We start from the raw sequence: 6,431 nt of genomic DNA on the forward strand, positions 1-6,431 counted from the left end.
ATCTAAAATTTGCTTTTTGTCTTCCCGGTTACTTAAAGATGTTAAAGTCAAATAAAACAAGGGGAATAACAGATAGATATAAGCAACTGGTGACAAAAGTTTTCAAGTCAGAAGACCAGAAATGCTGAGAGCCGTTGCTTTACATTACGAAACAGGAAGAACGTGGTGTTCTTCCATTACAAACAGAATGGAGATTAATAGATGCATAACTTCCTCCACCTTTATTCTCTTTATGAGAGACAAACAACATCCTGTTTTCTTGTTTTACTGATAACATTTTATTAGATGTGGTCTTAGATCAACTAATCAAATATCTATTCAGTGTATTGAATAGAAAACGTTCCCACAGGTATTGATTCTTCGGTTGGGGTTTTATTTATTTTATTTCACTGTAAACGAGAGCCAATGAGGTTGTTCCCTGTGCGATTTATGCTATTTCTTTTGTATATATTTTTTTACAAATTAGTGTAATTATCTTTAAACAGGATTTTCTGTAGGCGGTCTCCTAACATTTTTTTTTTCTTACACATTTAAGAAAAAAATACTCTGGCCCTCAAATAAAGATTTGAATCCCTTGATTTTTCTTATTGTTTTATAATTTTTTTACACAAAGTGAATTTGCAATTGTATTTTGGGTAGAAATTAACAAGAGTTTACTATGAAATAAGTGTGTTTACGCTTGAGATTCATGAATCTAAAATTAAAGAGAAAGAATTGTTTGACTGTAAAGCACTTTTGTTAAACTCAACCAAGATCAGAAAAGATCGTATTAATTTAAAGGACGTCCTCACTGCGTATGAATTTAAATGCCTCTGGTGAATCGGGGACAGGCGGGTGTCTCCTGCTCTATTTGTCCTCCACCAGATTCCAGGCTGTTATTCACACGTCTCTGGGTTCATTGTGGAGCTGCAACTCCGCACTCGCATGACTCATGGTTTGTCTCAACTTGCCAAAGCTTACGGCGTCGACAGCAACATTGTTTTTTTTTCCTTAAATCCCCTGGAAATTTGTCTTAACTGCTAAAACTCATACTTTGAACACAATTTCAAGACAAGGCCTCATTTTCAAACTGTTTCCCTGGAATCAGTTCTGCCCTCAAAAACAAACAGCAGTCCAGGCGTACAGTAAATACTGAAGATATACAGAACAGTACATTGTGGAAATGATTAGAAATATGGAGATAAAGCCACTTTGGTGCATGCACGCAAATGTCAATAAGCAGACTTCACCAAAAACGTACATGTAGAGTACACACCATAAATACATTTGTACCTGGGATTAAACGTATGTTATGTCATGAGGGGATGCAAACTATTCTTAGAAATAGAAAACAGGTTGAGTTTCATTCTTGTCAACATAAGGAAGCTTACTGGGTAATACAGGAAGGCATTTTACTGGAAACCTATAGATATACTTCCTTAATACTGTGAATACTAATAATAATATTTACACATTAACAGGCTAATTTTATATGACTTAGTTAGGTTGCTAACATGCCAGAGTTATGTTTCTAGATATTAGCTGACAGAACGCTAAAATACAAAATGTCACAACACAAAGTTGCATTGATGTATTTAGGAGAGCAATGTTAACATGCTAACGGCTAACTGAAGCATTAACATTTAAGCAGCATTTTAATGATATAGCTGGGCGAGATGCTAACAGTAGCTTATATTAGCATAAGCAGTGCTTTTAACTGAATTAGCTTATGTTAGCTAAGGTAGGCCTATAGCTGAGGCTAACAAAGTCCAGCTAATAGTTTATAGTGCATATATATATATATACAGTGGTGTATAAAGTACTCAAAAGCCATACTTGAGTAAAAGTAAAGATACCTTACTGGAAAACTACTCCAGTAAAAGTAAAAAGTCACCTATTAGAATACTACTTGAGTAAAAGTCTTAAAGTATCTGATATTTATTGTACTTAAGTATCAAAAGTAATTGTCTGATATTAAATGTACTTAAATATTGAAAGTAAAAGTACAAGTAAATGCTGTTAATAAAAAAGCAAAGGGTCAGAATTTTGAGAATTATGAAGTTTATTCTTTTAAGTGCTGTGGCACCATGACCAAGGACATGGAGCTGTGTTGACAATAATTGGGTTGGCTGTGATCCATCCAGGAGTAACAATGTTCAACATAATATATTGTACATAAGTATACTTTTGCATCTACTATGAACTTATCATCATAATTCTCCGAAAAGCAATATGACACTATGAAGGAGTTGTAACAGTGCGTTTATAAGTATGCTCATTCCGACTAGAGGATGTAGAGAGCAAATGCATAATGTTGTGTTCAGCAAAAAATATCCACTTGATGCATCAGGTCAGTGTTTTGAGAAAGGACACCTGCCTTGTAAACTCCTATGGGCCTGATTTGAACACAACAGGCAAAGGTTTTGCTCAAACTGAATCTGCAATTGGGCGACTGCTACCATCATAACTCCATCTGATCATCCACAAAATGACTCAAATATCAAAACATGATCAATACTAAAGCAGCACCGAAAGTAACAACCCAGTCATTACTTGAAACTGAAAAATGTCCTGTTCATCTTCAAAAGAAGTTGGTTTTCAAAATTGCGAGAATTCAGCCTCGCTCTTCTTGGGCTGAAGACTAGTCCTGCGATGCTAAATAGCCTTTCACAGGCCGCTGAGGCAGGTAGAGGTGTGTTCAGCTTCACAGACAGCTTGCGCACAGCTGGGAAGGATTTCCCTAATGCTGCGCTCTCGCGGCTCCTGTCAATCCTGTGGTGTGGTGGCTAGCTATAGCTAACGTTAGCCAACTATAGCTGCACAACTGTCAACACTTCCTCAGCTCACTAACTCGCTAGCGATCCCCGGGTGTTGGTCTTCGTCACCACCGTCGTTTGTTTCGGGAGTAGCAGGTGCTTCCATTTCTGCTTCCATGATGAAATCAGTCATCGTAGAGTGGAATTCTACTCATGTAGTCACTCGCTAGCTATAGCATATAGCATCCTGGGCATCACTGGGAATCAAAACACCACGGCTTTGACAGCACTTGTTTACAATTGCGCATTAACGTGATTAACCAATGATTTAACTTGCAAGCTCGGACCACTGATTCGCCAAACCTGCTTGCTTGCAGTCTGTGTTCCACCACAGTCCCCGACGTTGGTCTCATGATTCATTTTTTTCTCAAGATAGATTTGATTTTGTAGCGAGTAACGAAGGTTTCAGGGGAAATGTATCGGAGTAAAAGTATCAGTTTTCTTTGCAAAATGTAGTGAAGTAAAAGTAAAAGTCAACAGAAATATAAGTAGTAAAGTAAAGTACAGATATCCAAAAAAACGACTTAAGTATAGTAACGAAGTATTTCTACTTCGTTACTATACACCACTGTATATATATATATATATCACAATAATAGTTATTACTGATACATGTAAGAATTTTAGGTTGTAGCTTGGAGGTGCTAACAGTAGCTTATGTTAGCATTAGCAGTGCTTTAAACTGAATTCGCTTTTGTTAACTAAAGTAGGCCTACAGCTGAGGCTAACCAATTCCAGCTAATAGTTTGAAGTTTATATACATCACAATACTAGTTATTCTTACTGATGCATGTAATATTTTTTTAGGTTGTAGCTGGGAGGCGCTATCAATAGCTTATGTTAGCATTAGCAGTGCTTTTAACTGAATCAGCTTATGTTAACTAAAGTAGGCATACAGCTGAAGCTAACAAATTCCAGCTAATAGTTTGAAGTTGTATACAGTATATATCACAATAATAGTTATTATTACTGATACATGTAATAATGTGTAGGTTGTAGCTGGGTGAGGTGCTAATGTTAGCTAATCTTAGCATTAGCAGTGCTTTGAATTGAATTCTAACTTAAGTAGTCGCAGCTGAGGCTAACAAAGTCCAGCTAATCATTTTAAATTTGAAACAAGAAATTGAACAAAATCCGAGCCTGACAAACTGAATCTAAGGTTTTTGAGAAAACACCACGAGTTCAGTATGAAGTTTGCCTAGGTGTTGATGTCCAAATGTCCATGTTTTTCTTTCTGCTTTAAGGATTTATCGTCCATGTTGTTTTGTAAATTGACTTTCAAGGATTATTCTTGATTTATTTAGCATTGTCATCAAATACATTCCTGGATCAATAATAGAAAAAACAACAACAGTGACCCGCGGCCTGTAGACGCGTTTATCAGTTCAAGTCTGTTAATATTTTGGGCTGCGGTTGTCAGACCAGCATCTGACAACCGCAGCGTCCTAATCTAAAGAATGTATAAATGTTACAAAGTTCACCACCAGCCAAGATACAGATCACAATCAACAGAAAATCATTTGACAATATAAACATGTTAACAAATGACTTTAGACTGACAGTCTGGGACATTAGCTTTTCAAATTTAAAGCTACTGCCAGCAGCCAGTTAACTTAGCTTAGCACAAAGACTGGAAACGGGTGGAAACAGCTAGCCTAGCTCCATAACAAAACCTGATATAACATGTTTATTAGTGAGTTTGGGCGAGGTGTTGGTCGGCAGATTTTGTATCTTTGGACAAAGCCAGGCTAACTGTTTCCCCCTGTTTCCAGTCTTTATGCTAAGCTAAGCTAACATGCTGCATCTGGTTTCATATTTACCGGCTTTGACTCACTCACAGTATTTCAAAACGTACTTAACATGACAGCCATTGGTGTGAAGTAACTATTTACTCAAGTAGCCTACTGCACAATTGTAAAGTATTTTACTTGAGTCCATGTAATAATAATTAGTACTCTGACTTCAAAACATTTCAGAGGAAAATATTTAACCCTTTTCTAAATGTATCTGACGGCTATAGTTAATTTGATGTTTAGATTTATATACAAAAAGTACAATTTGACAACAAAATGTTTTGTTTTAATTGTAAAAATAAACCCAAGTCATAAAATGTGCTCCACCTCAACCAGCAGCAACATAAAACTGCTGTTTTTGAAGATGAATGCATCAGTAAAACTGACCTAATAATTCTATTATATTGAGTAATTTGACATAAAAATACATTTTGCTGACAAACCTTTTGCACATTTACGTTTTGCTAGTACTACTGACCAGACATGCATCCTCGTACAGGAAGCGCTCAGTCAACCAATTGTCATGTGTCGCTCTGCTTGAGCAACATGATCCAGTCACACATCAGCTGCTGAAGACGCAGTCTGCTTTCTGCAAATGCAAGCAAACTTTATTTATGCTTACTGTAAAGTATGATGCAGAGGAAACATTTTTGGAACATCGTGCATCCCGCGTGTGACAACGCAAAGACGTGACGCATTACATAAATTACAGATAATGATGAATCATGTCACAGTGAAGTTGGTCAAATTGGGGCAAATTCAAACCACTTTATATACTGTTAGATACATCTATAAAAAATATACTTTATTTGTTGTTTTTTTCTTTTGCATATAAGATCTGCAGTTGTGGAATGTAACTAAGTACATTTACTCAACTACTGTATTTGTGTACAAGTTTGACATACCTGTACTTGACTTGAGTATTTCTATTCTCTGCCATTTTATACTTTTACTTTACTACATTTCAGAGGGAAACATTGTACTTTTCACTCCACTACATTTATTTGACAGCTGTACAATATAAAATACGATATTCTTGAAGTATATATAATCCAGTACTACCCAGTAGTACACAAATCTCAAGTGTAGTCCACACTGACGAACTCCAACATTAAAATGCTCTTACAAGAACTAAACTGAATCTGAACTTGTAAAGCTGTTTGTTAAAGTACAATTTTGAGTCTGAGTTTTGAGACGCACTATACACTGAGTACTTGAGTAAATGTACTTTGTTACTTTAAACCACTAATGTCAGACTCTATCTCAGACAAGAAGTGTCCAAAAACTAAAGAATTGTAGGTGCATCGACAACCTGTCAACAATCTTATCAATCACATGAACTTTGACCTTTATAATTCAGACTGTGTCCCGGGGAGTCATCTTATTTATTCTTTATTGAATATAAACTTGAGGATCAATTAAATTCCACTGTTTAAAAATCACAGCTTTGTCTGAGGCGTGATCAAACTAAGTGGCTGCTCAGGTCAAAGTTTGAGGTGATGTGTCGCCGTCTCTTTGTACTTTTCAGCAACAATTTAGCAGCTTAACATTTAAGTGCTGCTGTTGGTTGAAACTTGAGTATTTTGTTCACTAGTTGAAGATGAAGAGAGGCCGACTATCTAACTCCTTAACACCACTTCCTGAATGATGTTTACCTCCGAAATATGAAATGCTTGTTTGTTGTGTAACATGTGCAGCCCTCAAGCAGTTAGTTAATCAGTGTGTTTACATGAGCAACCAGGATATGGCAACACGTTTACATGCGCTGTAAATCTGTGCATTCTTTGAGCACAATGCATATAAATATTAATAATAGTCAAATGTTCAGTGGTGGAAACTGACT

Source organism: Anarhichas minor, unplaced genomic scaffold (genome assembly GCF_050575085.1).
Source record: "Anarhichas minor isolate MPS153535 unplaced genomic scaffold, ASM5057508v1 ptg000030l, whole genome shotgun sequence".
NCBI classification, from domain to species: domain Eukaryota; kingdom Metazoa; phylum Chordata; class Actinopteri; order Perciformes; family Anarhichadidae; genus Anarhichas; species Anarhichas minor.